A 22,080-nucleotide genomic window follows, 5' to 3' on the forward strand; every position below is an offset into this window, starting at 1 on the left:
CCAGCCTTGTGCAGGTCTACCATTTTATCCCTGATGTCTTTACACAGCTCTCTGGTCTTGGCCATTGTGGAGAGGTTGGAGTCTGTTTGATTGAGTGTGTGGACAGGTGTCTTTTATACAGGTAACGAGTTCAAACAGGTGCAGTTAATACAGGTAATGAGTGGAGAACAGGAGGGCTTCTTAAAGAAAAACTAACAGGTCTGTGAGAGCCGGAATTCTTACTGGTTGGTAGGTGATCAAATACTTATGTCAAGCAATAAAATGCAAATTAATTACTTAAAAATCATACAATGTGATTTTCTGGATTTTTGTTTTAGATTTTGTCTCTCACAGTTGAAGTGTACCTATGATAAAATTTACAGACCTCTACATGCTTTGTAAGTAGGAAAACCTGCAAAATCGGCAGTGTATCAAATACTTGTTCTCCCCACTGTATTTGATAAAATATGTTAAAAGTCAGGACTGAGCTTAATGAGTACCGAATGTACAGTTGAAGTCAGAAGTTTACATACACTTAGGTTGGAGTCATTAAAACTCGTTTTTCAACCACTCCTGTTAACAAACTATAGTTTTGGCAAGTCGGATAGGACATCTACTTTGTGCATGACACAAGTAATTTTTCCAACAATTGTTTACAGACAGATTATTTCACTTATAATTCACTGTATCACAATTCCAGTGGGTCAGAAGTTTACATACACTAAGTTGACTGTGCCTTTAAACAGCTTGGAAAATTCCAGAAAATTATGTCATGGCTTTAGAAGCTTCTGATAGGCCAATTTACATCATTTGAGTCAATTGGAGGTGTACCTGTGGATGTAATTCAAGGCCTACCTTCAAACTCAGTGCCTCTTTGCTTGACATTATGGGAAAATCAAAAGAAATCAGCCAAGATCTCAGAAAAAAAATTGTAGACCTCCACAAGTCTGGTTCATCCTTGGGAGCAATTTCCAAACGCCTGAAGGTACCGTGTTCATCTGTACAAACAATAGTACTCACGTATAAACACCATGGGGCCATGCAGCCGTCATACCACTGAGGAAGGAGACGCGTTCTGTCTCCTAGAGATGAATGTACTTTGATGCGAAAAGTGCAAATCAATCCCAGGACAACAGCAAAGGACCCTGTGAAGATGCTGGAGGAAACAGGTACAAAAGTATCTATATCCACAGTAAAACAAGTCCTATATATCGACATAACCTGAAAGGCAGCTCAGCAAGGAAGAAGCCACTGCTCCAAAACCGCCATTGTAATGACGCTCCAGGAGAGTGAGGATCCATTTGCAGTTTTATTACACTCTTGACAATCTTGGTCGTACAAACAGGGTCAATAGCCAGCAGACACAACAGTAGGGATAAGGCAACTCGTAATCCAGGTACAGGCATAAGGTCAGGGCAGGCAGCAAGCTTACAACAATCAGTCCAGTAAAGAATATAGTCCAAGGCAGACAGCAAAGAATCAAGGAGGGAAAAACAGTCCAGAGTAAATCCACGGGTAGACAGACACAGGCGAAAACGCTCAGAAATGATCACCAGGGCTAACAAGACTTCGCAAAGAGAGAGAGTTAGAGAGCACCTAAATAGTCTACTGATGGGAGTCAGGTGCAACGGTAATCAGAGCCAGCTATGTGGGAAATGAAGTTCAGGGTTTAATACTCAGGAGAGGGTTCCCTCTGGTGGTGAGCAGGAGGAACAGCGAGAGTCTCGTTTGTGACAGAGCCCCCCTGCGAGCGGCTCCTGACGCGGTGGCGAACGACGCCGGGGTCTTCCTCGAGGTCGGGGGGCCGGTTTCTCCGGGTGCGTCCTATGGAACTCAGTCATGAGTGCGGGGTCGAGTATGTCCTCTGTATTAACCCAGGATCCCTCCTCCGGTCCGTACCCCTCCCAATCCACCAGATATTGGAGGAGCCTGCCCCGGCGTCTAGAATCGAGTAGATCTCGAACCTGATATGCCTCCTCGCCGTCCACCAAGATGGGTGGGGGGCCCTGATCACTGGTCTGCTCCTCCTCCTCCGCTCTCGGACCACCAGCGGGTTTGAGAAGTGATACATGAAAAGTGGGAGAGATACGATAATTAGAGGGTAATGCCAAACGGAAGGAAACTGGTGTAATCTGTTTAACAATTTGGAAGGGACCTACATACCTGGGACTGAGTTTCTTGCAAGGAAGTCTGAGGCGTAGGTCTCGAGTGGATAGCCAGACCCATTGACCTGGAGTATATTCGGGATTGGGGCGACGGTGACGATTGGCCTGCAACTTCTGTCTCCTGACAGCACGTAGCAGGTGGGTGTGAGCCTGACTCCAGATGTCCTCGCTTCTCTGGAGCCAGTCGTTGACAGAGGGTACCTCGGTGGGTTCCCCTGACCATGGAAATAGGGGAGGTTGGAAGCCCATTACACATTGGAATGGAGTTAGACCGGTGGAGGGTTTCTGGAGTGAGTTCTGTGCATACTCCGCCCACATGAGGAATCGACTCCAGTCTGCTTGGTTCTGATGACAGTAGGCTCTGAGAAACCGGGTGACTTCCTGATTGAGGCGTTCTGTCTGACCATTAGATTGTGGGTGATATCCTGACGTGAGGCTAATGTTGATGTTGAGTTGTTGGAAGAATGCTGACCATACTCTGGATGTGAATTGGGGGCCCCCGATCCGACACGATGTCCTCAGGCAGGCCATAGAAGCGAAACACAAGGTTGCACATGAGTTCGGCTGTTTCCAATGCAGTAGGCAATTTGGGAAGTGGAATCAACTCGGCAGGCCTTGGAGAAGCGATCTATGACAGTGAGTATTGTGGTGTTCCCATTGGACTTGGGAAGATCGGTAATAAAGTCTATGGCAAGATGGGACCATGGTCGGTGGGGAACTGGCAGTGGTTGCAGTAGGCCCGATGGTAGTTGTCTGAGATGTTTGCTTGTGTTACAGGTGGTGCATTCGTTAATGAATTTTATTGTGTCTGCCCGCAAGGTTGGCCACCAAAACCTGTTCTGAAGCAGGTGAACAGTGGCAGCGATTCCAGGATGACCGGAGCTGAGTACGGAGTGAACTTGCTGTAGCACTTTCTGACAGAGATCTTGAGGTACAAAAGTTTTGTTAGGGGGCATTCGGGAGGAGGGGTCTTTTGTGAATTGGCCTGGGTGAGCTCTGTCATGATGTCCCACTGAATAGGGGCCACGATTAATGACTCAGGAAGCAGGGTTTCCTTGGATTCAGTGGGAACTACACCGTCGTGTTGGCGTGACAATGCGTCTGCTTTGGTGTTCTTTGAACCGGGACGATAGGTAACGGTGAAGTCAAATCGTGTAAAGAAGAGAGCCCACCTCGCTTGTCTGGGATTCAGTCTCTTGGCAGATCGCAAGTATTCCAGATTCTTGTGGTCAGTTAGAATCACAAACGGGTGTTTAGCTCCCTCCAGCCAATGACGCCACTCCTCCATAGCTGCTTTCATGGCCAACAGTTCTCGGTTACCGACGTCGTAGTTCTGTTCGGCTGGATTAAGTTTGCGGGAGTAATAGGCGCACGGATAGAGCTTGAGTGGGGATCCGTGCCGCTGTGAGAGGATGGCTCCAATGCCCGTATTAGAAGCGTCCACCTCAACTGTAAACGGGATTTCAGGATTAGGGTGGTGGAGGATGGGGGCAGATGTGAAACGTGACTTGAGATTCTGCGAAAGCCTCCTGTGCTGTAGTTGACCAGGTGAGGTGTGGTGCATTTCTCTTAGTCATAGAAGTTAAGGGAGAGGCTACCGAGCTGAAATTCCTAATGAAGCGTCGGTAGAAGTTAGCAAATCCCAAGAAGCGTTGTAACTCCTTTAAGGTTACTGGCAGTGGCCAGTCTAGAACGGCCTTGACCTTCTTCTCGTCCATGGCGACTCCTTCCTGGTTGATGATGTAGCCCAAGAAAGACGTGGAAGTCTGGTGAAATTCGCACTTCTCTGCTTTGGCGTATAATTGGTGATCAATGAGTCGTTGTAATACTGTTCTCACGTGTTGCACGTGTTCCTCATAGGTGTTGGAATAGACGAGAATGTCATCGATGTAAACAATTACCCAATGATTAAGCATGTCCCGGAAGACGTCATTGATAAACGACTGAAATACGGACGGACTATTGGACAGCCCGAAAGGCATAACCAAATACTCATAGTGCCCAGTGCTGGTAGAGAAGGCTGTCTTCCATTCATCACCGTCCCGGATGCGAATGAGATTGTAGGCGCTACGGAGGTCCAGTTTGGAGAAGTACTTGGCTTTGCGGAGTTGTTCTAGGGCAGCTGGTACCAGCGGTAAAGGATATCGAAACTTGACGGTGATGTCGTTGAGACCCCGGTAGTCGATACAAGGGCGTAGGCCACCGTCTTTTTTTTTAACAAAGAAGAAGCCAGAGGCTGCAGGTGATGTCGACGTTCTAATGAACCCCTTCGAAAGTTCCTCCTCGATGTAGTTGTTCATGGCTTCTGATTCGGGTTGTGATAGAGGGAAGATTCGGCCCTTAGGTGGTGTTGTGCCTGGTAATAGTTCGATGGAACAGTCGCTTGATCGGTGGGGAGGAAGTTCCATCGCCTTGGTCTTGCTAAAAGCTTCGATGAGGTCAGAGTATTCAATGGGAAGAGTGGGAAAAAGGACCGGCTCGTCCTTTAGCGTGACGGTCTGAATGGAGAGTGAAGGGCTGCCAGTTAAGCAGTTGGAGTGACATGACGGATCCCATTCGATGATACGACCCTCCCTCCATGAGATGAGGGGATTATGTTGACGTAGCCAGGGGAGTCCAAGAATAACCGGGTTATGAGGTGATGAGATGACGTAGAAACGAATTACCTCAGTGTGAAGGGTACCGGTCTGTAGTTGAAGGTCCACGGTGGTGTGCAGGACCCTCCCATCGCCGAGAGGCCGTCCATCTAGCGCCTCCACTGCCAATTGAGAGTTACAGGAGATTAATGGGAGTTGTTGTTGTTGGGCAAACTCGTGAGACATAAAGTTCCCGGCTGCTCCTGAGTCTAATAGAGCTGATGTGGATATATGATTGCCCTCTAGAGATAATACTATAGGTACTTTGATGCAAGAACTGGAGTGATGTGCTTGAACACAAGGACTCACCGAAGAGGGATTACGAGGAGGTGGTCTTGTGGGGCAAAACGCCCTCAGATGGCCCGGTTGACCACAATAGAGGCAGAGATGTTGACGTATGCGGCGTTCTCGTTCTTCCGGAGTCAGGTGAGTATATCCGAGCTGCATGGGTTCAGTTTGAGACAGAGTGACCGGGTATTGTGTGCTGGTGGGTACCGTTCTGAGTGGACGACGTGAACGAATCAGATTGTCAATCTGAATGGTTAGTTCGATGAATTGATTCAGCGATCTCCCTTCATCTCGGCAGGCCAGTTCGGATTGCAACTCCAAGCTGAGTCCCTTGCGAAAGAGCAGTTTAAGTGTGCTCTCCACCCAGTCGGTTTGAGCTGCTAGAGTGCGAAATGTCAAAGCATATTCTGCTGCGGTATTCCTGCCCTGGCTCAACGCCAGTAGTCGGTCATCAGCTCTCATACCTCCCTCCGGGTGTTCAAATATTTCCCGGAAGCGTTGAAGAAAGGTACCAAACGATGGGAAAGCAGTGCCATCCTCTCTCCAAACCGCCGTCACCCACTCTAACGCCTTGTCAGTGAGGAGTGAGCATACCAAGGAAATCTTGCTGGCATCGGTGACATACATCGCTGGTTGTTGATCAATGAATAATGAACATTGCAGTAGAAATCCCTTACTTTTAGTTGGGTTGCCGTCGAATTTATCAGGGAGAGCCAGACGTGGGTTAACTGTGAGTGACGGTGGTGGAGAAGCGCCCACACTCGCGTTCGGTTGAGGAGGGGCTGGGTTCGTTAGCGACACCGGCAACCTCTGTAGCGTCCTGACGAGTTCCTCTGTTACTGTAGTTAAATGGGTTAGCTGCTGTTGATGAATGGCGAGTTGGTTAGCTTGAGTGGAGATCTCCGTGGACATCTGAACCAGAGCTGCTGGATCGTGTGTTGGCGAAGTCTTCTGTAATGACGCTCCAGGAGAGTGAGGATCCATTTGCAGTTTTATTACACTCTTGACAATCTTGGTCGTACAAACAGGGTCAATAGCCAGCAGACACAACAGTAGGGATAAGGCAACTCGTAATCCAGGTACAGGCATAAGGTCAGGGCAGGCAGCAAGCTTACAACAATCAGTCCAGTAAAGAATATAGTCCAAGGCAGACAGCAAAGAATCAAGGAGGGAAAAACAGTCCAGAGTAAATCCACGGGTAGACAGACACAGGCGAAAACGCTCAGAAATGATCACCAGGGCTAACAAGACTTCGCAAAGAGAGAGAGTTAGAGAGCACCTAAATAGTCTACTGATGGGAGTCAGGTGCAACGGTAATCAGAGCCAGGTATGTGGGAAATGAAGTTCAGGGGTTTAATACTCAGGAGAGGGTTCCCTCTGGTGGTGAGCAGGAGGAACAGCGAGAGTCTCGTTTGTGACAGCCATAAAAAAGCCAGACTACGGTTTGCAACTGCACATGGGGACAAAGATTGTACTTTTTGGAGAAATGTCCTCTGGTCTGATCAAACAAATATAGAACTGTTTGGCCATAATGACCATCGTTATGTTTGGAGGAAAAAGGGGGTAGCTTGCAAGCCGAAGAACACCATCCCAACTGTGAAGCACGGGGGTGGCAGCATCATGCTGTGGGAGACTGGTGCACTTCACAGAATAGATGGCATCATGAGGAAGGAAAATTATGTGGATATATTGAAGTAACATCTCAAGACATCAGTCAGGAAGTTAAAGCTTGGTTGCAAATGGGTCTTCCAAATGGACAAAGTTGTGGCAAAATGGCTTAAGGACAACAAAGTCAAGGTATTGGAGTGGCCATCACAAAGCCCTGACCTCAATCCTATAGCAAATTGGTGGGCAGAACTGAAAAAGCGTGTGCAATCAAGGAGGCCTACAAACCTGACTCAGTTACACCAGCTCTGTCAGGAGGAATGGGCCAAAATTCACCCAACTTATTGTGGGAAGCTTGTGGAAGACTACCCGAAACGTTTGACCGAAGTCAAATACTAATTCAGTGTATGTAAACTTCTGACCCACTGGGAATGTGATGCAAGAAATAAAAGCTTAAATAAATCATTCTCTCTACTATTATTCTGACATTTCACATTCTTAAAATAAAGTGGTGATCCTAACTGACCTAAGACAGGGAATTTTTGCTAGGAGTAAATGTCAGGAATTGTGAAAGACTGAGTTTAAATGTTTTTGGCTAAGATGTATGTAAACTTCCGACTTCAACTGTACCTTTTAAGCCCATGGGTGTTCCAAATAAGCCCACCTCTTAAATAATCAATTCTAATTAATTTCCAAATGTTCAAAACGTACAAACTGACATTTCTTATGTAACATTTTATTAATCTCCCTAAAGTCATTAAAATGCATTGATCATTACTATTCATCATGAAAGTAGGACTCATAACAGGGGTATGTCCAATCCAATCCACAGAGATCAATGTGGACTTAGGCTTTTGTTCTTGCCAACTAGTACACACCTGATTCAACTAATAATAGACTTTAATCAATACATGATTAGTTGAATCAGGTGTGTTATTGTTTGGTTAGAACACAAACCTGCACCCACACTGGCCCTCTGTGGATAAGAAGCCATGTAACAAAGACCATAACACACAACTTTCAATTAATTATCTGAAAGCTGATTCACATTTGCTGTACTGCTATTCTTGTTAATTAGTTCAACTTACCTTCCTAAAGCCTATCTGAAAAATCTCTATCTCTACTGTGTATTAAAATGTTACAGGTGGTGGACCAAAAAACAGAATCACATGGATGAATGACAATGCCCCCACCCAACAGTGCATGAGTACTTACCCAATAGTACTGACCCAATAGTCATCTTCTTGTCTCTCATTTGTTTGCATTTTTGTCCACCACTTGTAGGTCTTCAATCCCAGATACCCCTCAACCCTGAGCTTATTCTTCTCTCTCTGCATCAATGACTACCTGTCCACTCCAAACGTCTTGGAGAGAGTACAGAGGTTTCTAATTGCTCCTAATTGTAATATATATGCATAACTGTAGTTTTTGGGTGTTTTAATTAACTTAAATCTGAACAAAAAACATATTTATTGAATATTAGGGATATCAACATAGTATCCCCATGTGTTTCAATACAAACTGGGCTTAATAGGAGCATACTGGGTTTAATTGGAACAACAGTGATTTATGGTGAAAAATAAAGAATAGCAAAGTCTACTCATAAAATATTTGGAAACCAATGATTTTGGGTATAAATATACACTATAGTCTACAATATTATGCAAAGTTAGTATTGATCATATTGAACAATATTGCTTTATTGTCATTTACATTCTGTATAGAGGGGGTGCTTTTTGTGGTACTGCACACCTGAGATAAATGTCAAATTTACAAAAATGGCATCTATGTATAAAAATGCAAGGTTAATTTAACAGTAAAATAAGACAAAATAGCATTACATGTAAACTGTGAATGCCTGAAGTGATGTTGCTACTGTGTGACTGTGACATGCAGGCACGACTGCTAGCATGAAAAACCTACATTTTAAATTGGCAAGAAATAGTAATGAATGCTCATGAAATATGCTATCATGTGCATATATCAGCATATATCTGAGGAGGTGCAAAACATATCTGAGGGTAGCCTCAACACCAACGTTTTTTTGCAGGTTTGAAATTGGCCAGTTGTGGGAACTAACTTAATAATACACATTTAGTTGAATAAGTTGAAACATTAAACAGCAGAAGAAGTGTTTTGTTTTTCTGTTTTTTATTTGAATCCAAAGATGGAAGTGGGCTTAATTGGTACGTGGGCTTATGTACGCTTACTCTAATAATCTCTCCAAAGCTCCTTTCAGACGGTCCTTTATAGAATACATAATTGTGGTCCGGGAGCATTCACAATGCTATCCTCACTTTCAGCACTCGTGAGTATGCATACCCAATGGCGCCCTAGTACACTATATAGGGAAGTAGTGCACTATATAGGGAACAGGGTGCCATTTGAGATGCAGGCATTGTGTGTAGTTCCCGTTAATAACCTAGCAGAGAGTACTGTCAATTAGAGACAAGGGTAAAGGCCCTGTAACCAGCGCTGTCTTTGAACCAGTCATTAACCACCATTGTGCTGCTCTATATTTTTTCACAGCGTAAATTATTATTTCACTAATTAATTAATAAGATAAAAACATCCAGATGTGATCAGGAAATTGAATCTTGTAGATATTCTAAGTGCTGTTTTTGTTCAGGCAGGTGCAACAATGCCTGAGCGGTGCTGGGTTGCCAAGTAAGTGTAAGTGTATGTGTGTGTGTGTGTGTGTGTGTGTGTGTGTGTGTGTGTGTGTGTGTGTGTGTGTGTGTGTGTGTGTGTGTGTGTGTGTGTGTGTGTGTGTGTGTGTGTGTGTGTGTGTGTGTGTGTGTGTGTGTGTGTGTGTGTGTGTGTGTGTGTGTGTGTGTGTATTGGCCCAGCGTCGTCCAGGGTAGGGGAGGGAATGGCCGGCAGGGATGTAGCTCAGTTGGTAGAGCATGGTGTTTGCAACGCCAGGGTTGTGGGTTCGATTCCCACGGGGGGTATGAAAAAATAAAAAAATAATAATGTATGCACTCACTAACTGTAAGTCGCTCTGGATAAGAGCGTCTGCTAAATGACGTAAATGTAAAAAATGTATCAATAACAAACAAATTGGTGAACTCAGTATAAGTGAGAGTTTATGTGGTGCTTTTTGGATTGAAACCATGATTATAACAAAAAGTGGCAAACGTGTGTGTGTGTGTGTCTATAGTTGACAGTTGGGATGAATCATCAACAACACACACACGAGGGTTCCATTAGGGAGTGCATTTAACATGGCAGACATTAAAATAATTTGGTACAAAATGGCAGGTGTGTGTGTACATGGGCCTGGCTAGCTCTAGATTCATGTGGCCTATTGCTGTTGTGTTTGGAATGCTTTGATTGACTTGTGTTTTTCTCTGTGAGCCAAATGGAGCTTGTTATGTCTGGATGTGATGGACACAGACACACACTACTTAGAGTTATCACACTGGCACACACACTGGAACACATACTGGCACACACACAGGAAGGGAGAGTGGTGAGTGAGAGGCAGGAAGATGGGAGAGGGAGAGAGAGGAGAGAGGGTAAGAGAGCAGAGTTAGGGAAAGCTAAATTGTCTTTGTGGATGTGAGGCAGGGGAGCTGGCTAATTTAGCTCAGAAAGCTAGCATGGCTAATGATGGTCACCTTCCTCATTAGCATATCTTATGCTCCTGAATCATACCCTGCTTCCTCTGATCTACCCTGCTCTGCACTACTCACTGGCTACTCTAGATAGGGGCTATAGGGGGGCTCAGGGAGGCTCAGCCAGGGGAGATCCGAGGGGCTAGGGGGGTAAAGCCCTGGTGGGCTGCAGCGGTCCCTGTTTCTGCTACATATTCATGACCTGGGACACGGACATCTACATTCTGGGAACGTGCTTCTGGAAATCCTTCTCTGTCCCGCTTTCTCATTTCCTCCTCTCAACTCTCTCTGTCCCTACACATCCTTCTCTCTTTAAATCTCTCTTTTCTCAGGCTCTCCCTCCCTTCTTTTCCCCCTCTATTTCACTACTCTCTCTCTCCCTCTTGATTTCTCCTTCTCTCTGTCCCTCTACCTCTCTCTTATGGCCACACTGCCAAAGATGAAGGGATAGAAAGAGACTGAAAGGCAAAGGAATTCCCACGGGGGACCAGTATGAAAAATGTATGCACTCACTAACTGTAAGTCGCTCTGGATAAGAGCGTCTGCTAAATGACTAAAATGTACAATGTAATATAAGAGAGGCAGGATAATTATGTGGTTTAAAAACAGGAAGTCAGGAAGGAAGACACACAAATGAACAGAGTACGTATATCTACAGAACGCCCTTTAGTTTGTCACTCAACATGATAGAGTCCCAACAGTAATGGCTTCCGCTGTTTCTGGTTTTCATTTAAAGGTTGTTTCTACACAGCTTTGTCAGATCAGGCAGTGCAGCCCCAGTTCTTCCTACTGTATTTCTGTTTATCTCAATTCCTCTCAGCTTTTACTACTCCTGCCGGGCTCGTTGAAAACTTGCCTCACAGGAAATTAAATGAACCCAGTATGAGATATCAGAGCTCTTTCTTAATGGCATGGGATGGCGGGTTAGCCGGGCTAGCTAAAAAAAAACTGTGTGAAACGTCGGCAATGTTGTAAAAAGAAGATTACCCCACCAAGTAAGTACGTCTTTGTAATGAGAAAATGGGTATTTCAAAGTGTGTGCTGTGATTGTGTTGTTATTATGTATTGGTCCAGAGTCCGGACTCTATTTTCGACTGGGAATTGTTGTTTCCCTCACTCCGATCGTTAACCCTGACACTTTTTAATTATCCCTTGTTTAGGGGCTGTATTAGTAAGGAGGAGGGTGAGGAGGGAAAGACAGAAGGCGGGAGAGGGGGAATATCTGTCCCCTCGTCTGGTTACATGGCTGTTATGGGTCGTAACGTTTTAGTGGGTTGTTTACATTCATGCAAAATGGCTGCCTGTAAAGAAACGATTGGGAGGGAGGCCCCTGGAGACTGCATTGATCACCATTAATCAATGTGACTGTTTAATAAAGAGTCAATATGTATCAGTCCTGAGCTGGCAGGGCCTTGGAGGGAGAGTGGGAGGGAGGGAAGGAATGGGACTGTAGCCCAGAGGTCAGTGTGTCTGTGTGTTTGTGTACGACTGTCACGAGAATTTCTATCTCTAATTCAACGTAAGCTTGAATCATTACCAGAGGTTGTAAGGCTCTGGTTTTAATCATAAATGATTCAAGGTCCACAACCAGCAAGAATGATCTGTATTTTTATTCATGGAGAGCTCTGGCGCCAAAACCCATACACTCCTGTTTTATACCCCTTGACACACAAAGGCACTTTGCTCCGCCCACCTTTAGGAGGCTTTTTTAACCCGTTTTCTCAGTCCCCTTCACCCTGGAATGTTTAGTCCCGCCCCCCTCTGTTAGTGGGTTGCCACTACATTATAACTCTAACACCGTTCACACATTTATACTCTATTTGGGGTGAAATCCTTTAGTCATTATTCTTAAAATACAAATTAATCTAACAGCGACGTGTGTGTCTGTGTGCAAGGTAAAGGGTAGAGATGGATATACATCATAAATCAACCACCAGGTCCTGTGTCTGATGGGAGCTGCTGTGTCAGACTCCTGTCCTCTCTGTCTAGCCAGGGATGACTGACTACTGCATTACTGGGCATTTCCATGTAAAAGGACCCATAAGCACCAACAAGTTCAAATAAGCATGTGTGTCAAATTGGGTGTCAAATGAAAGATAAAATTAAGGCATATATACAGTACATATACTTAAAAGGTATTAGAAATACATCAAAACACAATGTTGAAGTAAAGACCCCTGCCAATAAATAAAGTGGCTAGCAAAAGTATTCACCCCCTTGGCATTTTTCCTATTTTGTTGCCTTACAACCTGGAATTAAAATGGATTTTTGGGGGGATTTGTATCATTTGATTTACACAACATGCCTACCACTTTGAAGATGCAAAATATTTTTTATTGTGAAACAAACAAGAAATAAGACAAAAAAACTGAAAACTTGAGCGTGCATAACTATTCACCCCCCCAAAGTCAATACTTTGTATAGCCACCTTTTGCAGCTATTACAGCTGCAAGTCTCTTGGGGTATGTCTCTATAAGCTTGGCACATCTAGCCACTGGGATTTTTGCCCATTCTTCAAGGCAAAACTGCTCCAGCTCCTTCAAGTTGGATGGGTTCCGCTGGTGTACAGCAATCTTTAAGTCATACCACAGATTCTCAATTAGATTGAGGTCTGGGCTTTGACTAGGCCATTCCAAGACGTTTAAATGTTTCCCATTAAACCAATCGAGTGTTGCTTTAGCAGTATGCTTAGGGTCCTGCTGGAAGGTGAACCTCCGTCCCAGTCTGAAATCTCTGAAAGACTGAAAAAGGTTTCCCTCAAGAATTTCCCTGTATTTAGCGTCATCCATCATTCCTTCAATTCTGACCAGTTTCCCAGTCTCTGCCGATGAAAAACATCCTCACAGCATGATGCTGCCACCACCATGCTTCACTGTGGGGATGGTGTTCTCGGGGTGATGAAAGGTGTTGGGTTTGCACTAGACATAGCGTTTTCCTTGATGGCCGAAAAGCTAAATTTTTGTTTTATCTGACCAGAGTACCTTCTTCTATATGTTTGGGGTCTCCCACATGGCTTTTGTCGAACACCAAACGTGTTTGCTTATATTTTTCTTTAAGCAATGGCTTTTTTCTGTCTACTCTTCCGTAAAGCAAGCTCTGTGGGGTGTATAGCTTAAAGTGGTCCTATGGACAGATACTTCAATCTCTGTTGTGGAGCTTTGCAGCTCCTTCAGGGTTACAGTGAGGGAAAAAAGTATTTGATCCCCTGCTGATTTTGTACGTTTGCCACTGACAAAGAAATGATCAGTCTATAATTTTAATGGTAGGTTTATTTGAACAGTGAGAGACAGAATAACAACAAAAAAATCCAGATAAACGCATGTCAAAAATGTTATAAATTGATTTGCATTTTAATGAGGGAAATAAGTATTTGACCCCCTCTTAATCAGAAAGATTTCTGGCTCCCAGGTGTCTTTTATACAGGTAATGAGCTGAGATTAGGAGCACACTCTTAAAGGGAGTGCTCCTAATCTCAGTTTGTTACCTGTATAAAAGACACCTGTCCACAGAAGCAATCAATCAATCAGATTCCAAACTCTCCACCATGGCCAAGACCAAAGAGCTCTCCAAGGATGTCAGGGACAAGATTGTAGACCTACACAAGGCTGGCATGGGCTACAAGACCATCGCCAAGCAGCTTGGTGAGAAGGTGACAACAGTTGGTACGATTATTCTCAAATGGAAGAAACACAAAATAAATGTCAATCTCCCTCGGCCTGGGGCTCCATGCAAGATCTCACCTCGTGGAGTTGCAATGATCATAAGAAACAGCCCAGAACTACACGGGAAGATCTTGTCAATGATCTCAAGGCAGCTGGGACCATAGTCACCAAGAAAACAATTGGTAACACACTACGCCGTGAAGGACTGAAATCCTGCAGCACCCGCAAGGTCCCCCTGCTCAAGAAAGCACATATACAGGGCCGTCTGAAGTTTGCCAATGAACATCTGAATGATTCAGAGGAGAACTGGGTGAAAGTGTTGTGGTCAGATGAGACCAAACTGGAGCTCTTTGGCATCAACTCAACTCGCCGTGTTTGGAGGAGGAGGAATGCTGCCTATGACCCCAAGAACACCATCCCCACCGTCAAACATGGAGGTGGAAACATTATTCTTTGGGGGTGTTTCTCTGCTAAGAGGACAGGACAACTTCACCGCATCAAAGGGATGATGGATGGCGCCATGTACCATCAAATCTTGGGTGAGAACCGCCTTCCCTCAGCCAGGGCATTGAAAATGGGTCGTGGATGGGTATTCCAGCATGACAATGACCCAAAACACACGGCCAAGGCAACAAAGGAGTGGCTCAAGAAGAAGCACATTAAGGTCCTGGAGTGGCCTGGCCAGTCTCCAGACCTTAATCCCATAGAAAATCTGTGGAGGGAGCTGAAGGTTTGAGTTGTCAAACGTCAGCCTCAAAACCGTAATGACTTGGAGAAGATCTGCAAAGAGGAGTGGGACAAAATCCCTCCTGAGATGTGTGCAAACCTGGTGGCCAACTTCAAGTGATTGCCAACAAGGGTTTTGCCACCAAGTACTAAGTCATGTTTTGCAGAGGGGTCAAATACTTATTTCCCTCATTAAAATGCAAATCAATTTATAAAATTTTTGACATGTGTTTTTCTGGATTTATTTGTTGTTATTCTGTCTCTCACTATTCAAATAAACCTATCATTAAAATTATAGACTGATCATGTCTTTGTCAGTGGGCAAACGTACAAAATCAGCAGGGGATCAAATACTTTTTTCCCTCACTGTATCTTTGGTCTCTTTGTTGCCTGTCTGATTAATGCCCTCCTTGCCTGGTCCGTGAGTTTTGGTTGCGGCCCTCTCTTGGCAGGTTTGTTGTGGTGCCATATTCTATCCATTTAAAAAAATATATATTTCATGGTGCTCTGTGGGATGTTCAAAGTTTTGAATATTTTTTTATAACCCAACCCTGATCTGTACTTCTCCACAACTTTGTCCCTGACCTGTTTGGAGAGCTCCTTGGTTTCATGGTGCCGCTTGCTTGGTGGTGCCGCTTGCTTAGTTGTGTTGCAGACTCTGGGGCCTTTCAGAACAGGTGTATATATACTGAGATCATGTGACAGATCATGTGACACTTAGATTGCACACATGTGGACTTTATTTAACTAATTATGTGATTTCTGAAGGTAATTGGTTGCACCAGATCTTATTTAGGGGCTTCATAGCAAAGGGGGTGAGTACATATGCACGCACCACTTTTCCGTTATTTATTTGTTATAATTTTTTGAAACAAGTTATCTTTTTAATTTCACTTCACCAATTTGGACTATTTTGTGTATGTCCATTACATGAAATCCAAATAAAAATCCATTTAAATTACAGGTCGTAATGCAACAAAATAGGAAAAAATGCCAAGGTGGATGAATACTTTTGCAAGGCACTGTATCAACACATATTTAGTTTTGGAGAAATTATTTGCCGTTATGTTTAAGAACATTGCCTTGTGCCTTGTAATTCCGTTTCCAAAAACATACATATCTTTAAGATATTTTCTAATTTCTCTCCCTCATGAGGGAGGATGATGAAAGTTCACAGAAGTAACAAGTAAAGGTTGACCTACGAATAAGTTATAGTGTTTTTACTGATATCAAGTTTGTTTATGAATTATTAAGTGATTAAAGCTGGAAATTCTATTACCAAATCGGTAATTACTGTAATTGAATTGGCTACAATGGGAAATCATAGTAGTCACAAACCACAGTTGGGTCACCTGCTACTGTCCTCCCTTCCACTGGCATCCTGTTATATGTTCAGCTCATAGGGTCTCCTGCTACTGTCCTCCCTTACACTGGCATCCTGTTATGTTCAGCTCATAGGGTCTCCTGCTACTGTCCTCCCTTCCACTGGCATCCTGTTATGTTCAGCTCATAGGGTCTCCTGCTACTGTCCTCCCTTCCACTGGCATCCTGTTATGTTCAGCTCATAATGGTTTTCTTTCACTTTCTGTCATCTGGTGGTCAAACCAAGACTGTGAAAACCATCTGCACAAACCCTCTCTCTCCAGTTAATGTCACCTCTCCACCTCTTACTGATATCTACCATGACACCTACCGCCTACCGTCTTTCCATTTACTGTAACAAGCATCCTCACCTACTGAGCACCGACCGACACTAGACATCCATGGACGTCGAAAAGTAGTTGAAATTTGGTAAATCCGCCCTGGCCGGACCAAATCTGAACCAATCATAGACGTCTATGTATCACAAGTTTGGGCCGCACAGTACAGTACAGTAGAGCACAGTAGAGGACATTAGAGCACATTACAGAACAGTACAGTAAAGAAAAGTAGAGTATAGTACAGTAGAGTAGAGTACACTACACTGTAAACACTAATAAGTTCACATAACTCAAAAATTATTTTGTAACAGATTACACAAAAATATTTTAGTGATGTTTTTAAATGTTTTAAGTTTACATAAAATAAAATTTACATTTACAGTTGCCTTAAATTATCTCAATGTTATCTTATAAATATTGATATTCCTCAACTTATAATTAGGGAGTAATTCACTCAAAATTTTCAATATTTTTCAACTCATATAATGTGGGAAATACACTCAAAATTTTCAATATTTTTCAACTCATATAATGTGGGAAATACACTCAAAACTTTCAATATTCTTCAACTCATAAATGTGGGAAATACACTCAAAATATTAAATATTCTTCAACTCATATAATGTGTGAAATACACTCAACATTTTCAATATTATTCAACTCATAATGTGGGACATGCAATCAAAATTAATTCTAAACTGAAATACTGATGTCGGTCCATTACACAATTATAATCAGCGAATAATGTTAGAAAACATGAAAGTGACACCACAGTGACAATTTAACTTTTTTTTATTCAACACAATGTGCTTTTAAAAAGGCACGAATCAAAAGGAGCTCAGTCAAAACAAAGTGCTTGTCATAAATTAAAACAAAAAAGGAAAAGGAAATGACTCCATAAAAACAAAATGTGTTTTAAAGTACATTAAGTGTTAATAGTTCCATATTCTGATAGTGGTCATTGCTACAGCGGGTAGATTCAGTATTTTGGGTCTCCATATCACATTATTCAGTAAACATTATGATAAAAACTCACAAAGGCTTCATGATAAAATTAAATAAGATTCTAATTATAATCCATCCTCAACAGCAATGACAACTATTAGAATGTGGAGCCATTTAAAACGTTTTGCCACTTACTGTACCTTGAAGGCTGCAACTCACTTTTTTAAAATAAAACATTCAAATAAAAGTACTGTTTTCTACTGTGCCGTACTTCAACTGGCAACATCAAGGTAAGCATTAGGTCACACAACATTAAACATGTATAGTGCATGAATTCAACAGTCGTTTCCCACAAGTACAGTACAAAAACTTGGGCTTGGCAATACGTCAATGTTGTGATATTTATCTATTAACAATCAATGTATTAAATCTGAGGTAGAAGAGGCAAACAGTGTAACATATTAAACATGAGGTAGAAGAGGCAAATTATTCCATTTGTAAAGAGGGGAAAAAAACATCCTCAATACTCAGCTCAACAAATAGTCCATTCTGAGTGATTCACTCATTGAACAAATCATTCTTCAGTGTCAGTAGACGCCCTTTCAGTGGTTTGTTGTCCTCAAGACACATCACAACTTTTTGGATAAATGTGAATGTAAGCTCAAGATTCTTTGGGTACTGTAGGTCTAGTGCATAGACATACCCAAAGAGCAGGAGAAATGAGTCAGCCAGGTTTGTGGGACCACTCACAAGTATTTCATCTTCCACGACAATACAGATGCTCTCAGGGCTGAAGAGGGCCGCATCAGTAGTATCATCAGTGACAACTGTCAGGAGAGCCACCGGAGTGTCAGTGAGGTCTGGACCATCTGCTGACTATAAAACACAAATAATACAAAAATGAGTTCAGCCCCTCAAGGATACAAATCATGCTAATGATGTCTAGACATTACGGTCACTTTGCACTTAGACTGCAACTAAGCTACATGTTTAAACTATTTTCTTTACACATGCTTATTATTTTATGTTAGTTTCACACCTACCTGTAAGCATACTTTTTGTTTAGTGGAATTCTTTATACTTACCTTTTCATTTATGTAATTTCTACATGTCAGTTTACAGAATAACAACTCAAGGAAACTTCATAAACAGGTCCTGGGGCTATTCCAGAAAGGAGGTTCAACAAACTGAGCCTAACCCTGAACTCAGAGTTGACTTACCCTGTGAAGTGAAACTGAGTTTTCAGTTACAGAACAGCTGATCTGAGTTAGGTAAGTTGACTCAGAGTACGTTAACTCGGAGTTGAGCTTGTGCCTGACGACTAGTAAAAAGCCATCATCAATGGAGCTCCGATACGGTTATTCACCATGGCAACGGGAGAAAACAGGAAGCAGACATTTTCTGGCTGCGGCTGTTATATAAATCACTGACAGAGTTTCAGATGCAGTCGTCTTTTCATTTTGAATTTAACATCACTTTATTTTATATTAGCCTTTAAGGAAGTGGTTGAATGTTGTTCAATGTTTTATTTTAGGCTATTTTGTTTTATTTAAATCGGCTGAAAATGAAATATAAAAACATTTTATCTCATACTCAATGCGGCGACAAACTAGAAAGACGGACTTTGAAATTACGTTGTTGGAAAAAATACAATTGGCTATACTGATGGTTTTCACATAACCTGCTTTCTGGAATGCCCCTCTGGTTCTCCTAGAGTTCTTTGAGTGATGTCATGTTTAAGCTGACTGAATAGCTAAGCAAAGGGATTGATAGTGAGGCCAGTACACTTACATTACAGGTCCTGAAAAACTTGGAGGCATCTTCATGCAGGTACACAGGAAGTGCACGAAGGACGAGGGCCCGTCTCATATTTACATCACGTTGTTCCTACATGGACAAAAAATATCCATTACAATAATAATTACACAAATATCAAAAACATTCATTGTACACTAATTATAGTAAAAATGAAAATGTTAAAAGATAAGCAAGTTAGTTATTAACAAGCAAAGCATCAAAGTTGTGTGCTTATATATCTGCTATTTCTGTTGTTGTTCTTTGTATTTAACAAAGTATTAATAAAGGGTTCAAGTGATCAACTGTTGACCCCACAGTTGAGATAAAAACATTTAGAGAAATAGCAAAAGAATGACTGTGGAAACACATAAAATAAAACCAATTATTAGTGTAACCCTCTCACCAGGCTCGAATTTGACTCTCACGATATTACCTTATTTAGAATATCTGAACAGCATGGGATATTAGGTGAGAAAGACATCTCCAATAAGAATCCCTATTGTAAACTTGCTAGGGTGAATGACAAATAGGGTATTAACTTCAGATAGAATGATTATAGACTTGGTTATTGTTATAAGGATATGTTTTCCCATGCATTAAATGAAACTGAAACAGTAAATGACTCCACCAATACAACAGACATAAGGTTCAAGATCTATATTAATCAAATGTTCAATGTATCACATCAAAAGAAATAAAAATTATAAACCCCAATGATTTTTCCACAACCCATGTCCAAATTATTTGCAAGCTTGCTTAAACCCTGGGCGCGCGTTGGAGCTCATAAAAAAAATGACGACATACATAAAGTCCCGAAGTCCACCCCACATTTGTAGTTACTCACTACTTGTAGATAATGCCTCAGCAAAATATAGTAGTTCCATGCAGGTGTCCTCACAAGATCCACAGCGAACACAGCTATCAATGCAGCCAGTACTCGGTAGCAGCAACAGACATCCGTTGGAAACCCGAACTGATCGTCACAAGCAATTCTCTCCAAGTCTTGCACGATGCTAGGCTAACCTCTAGGATGTCGAATGTCTCCACAATGCGACGGCAGCTTCAGTCTCCACTTGGTCTTTCTTAACTAAATAATAAACACTCTCTTATAGAAATAAAATCAGGATTTCCCTTTAAAAAACTCTGTAGGTATGGTTTTGTTCTCTCTTTATCGTTTCCTTTGGTCGTTTTTCCTTCACCAACCCCACTAACGTCTCTCCTCTCCCTTCTTTCAACTTTTCCCTCTCTTTTCTTTCCCAGCAACCAGTCCACTCTCCCATTGGCCACAACTTAACAAGTTAGCTCATTGGTCAAAACTTTAACGAGATACGTGGGAAATGTAAACTTAAAAGTAAACCAACCTATTCACTTGTACATTTTTTTAAAACATTGCTTCAAAAGAAATGCATTAATGACATTACAAATCAGGAGCTATTCGATCACCTTTTAAATCTAATACCAATGAATTATAACAAATAAACTCTATACTTGGTTTTAGCAATGTATTACATTAGTAACACTATTTCATAATACATCCTACCTGAACTGTTAAAAGGATTTCGAGATGATCTCACAACCACACACTTGAGCCTAGGAAGAAAAACAAACACAGGCCTGGTTAGCATCATGATAACACACTCACATTATGTTGTTTAGCATTGTTCGTTTCACGCTAGCACACACGTACACACAGCTCGATAACGTAAAATATTTACTGTGTAAGGCAGACACTTATTGAAATAAGTATACTCACAGTACGCACTTGCATTACCGGCGAACAGCGAAAACTCATGGACCTTCCTCCACCGTCAATGTCCCGGGCAAACATGCATTATGGGAAATGTAGTTCATCCAGGAAACCCGCTGATAACGTTACACCGTTGTAAGATGAAGTAACGTAACGTATTTGTCACATATTTAACAACTTCTAAAGTTACAATTACTTGGATTTTTAAACTATTTACAACAAATATTCACTGTGCACATTGTACAAATGTATTCCCAGTTCCACATTTAAGAGTATCGAAATTCAATTAAAAAAACAACAACATTAGAGTTACTTACCAAATCAGAGGTGATGATAAGATGGCGCTTAAGAAAACGAGGGCAATAAGACTAATGATAAAAACGGAGGTGGTGGTGGTTTCAAGCGGGCAGCATAAAAGTGCGCATTGCAAACAAATTAAAACAAATTAAACTGTGTTCCACATCCACACGGCCCAAACATCCCCGCATCAAGGCAAATTCAAGATGGCTGACTCAGCTTTCCTGAGGGAGAGATGACCCACCCACCAGAACGTCATGACGTCGATAACGTCATGACACTACCTAAACTTTTTGAGCGTTCCACACAAATTACCTATAAAATATTGAGCCCTCTTCAATTAAAGTGGCATAAATCTCAACAGAGCTCAACACTTTATAGTTTGGTCAACTGCATAACGACATTTGACTGTTATGACCTTATTACTTATGAGCTAGTACAACTGTTTGGGATTACAGTGTAGAGTAGAGTACACTATAATGTACTGTACTGTACTGTACTGTACTGAACTCGACTCTACTCTATTTTACTGTACTCTACTGTGCTCTACTACATCATGGAGGACCCCACACACAATCTTTCCCAATGTTGTGAGCTGCTGCTTTCCGGAAGGAGATTAAGGGTCCCACTGTTCAGTAAGAATAAGAGCAAGGTAAGTTTCATTCCATCAGCCATCGGGCTGCTGAACAGTGGGACATAGGACAGATGCAGGCCCAATACACGCTCCGACAGTAGGACGCAGAGACTTTGAATATGTGAAAATGTAAACGTGTGACGTATGTATTAACTTTCAATTTTTTCCATACTGCATGTAATGTGTTGTGTTTGTATTTGTATGCAGACGTGACACAAATCATTTCCATGTAAATGGACAATAAAGTATATCATATTGCACTGTGCTGTAGTGTGATGT

General features: G+C 42.3%; 1 protein-coding gene and 1 long non-coding RNA gene across 4 annotated transcripts in view; one reads left to right on the forward strand and one right to left on the reverse strand.

The window, feature by feature from the left end:
• grm8a (glutamate receptor, metabotropic 8a) overlaps positions 1-22,080 on the forward strand; it is a 260,782-nt gene that overhangs the window by 129,225 nt on the left and 109,477 nt on the right. The window lies entirely within an intron of this gene.
• LOC121546220 lies at positions 17,156-21,332 on the reverse strand. Its single transcript, XR_006657665.1, has 5 exons — positions 21,188-21,332; positions 20,877-20,986; positions 20,664-20,713; positions 19,118-19,213; positions 17,156-18,202 (listed from the first exon to the last, which is right to left on the reverse strand). It is a non-coding gene; the product is annotated as an uncharacterized LOC121546220 (long non-coding RNA).

The sequence above is a fragment of the Coregonus clupeaformis genome, chromosome 30 (genome assembly GCF_020615455.1).
Source record: "Coregonus clupeaformis isolate EN_2021a chromosome 30, ASM2061545v1, whole genome shotgun sequence".
Lineage (NCBI taxonomy): Eukaryota > Metazoa > Chordata > Actinopteri > Salmoniformes > Salmonidae > Coregonus > Coregonus clupeaformis.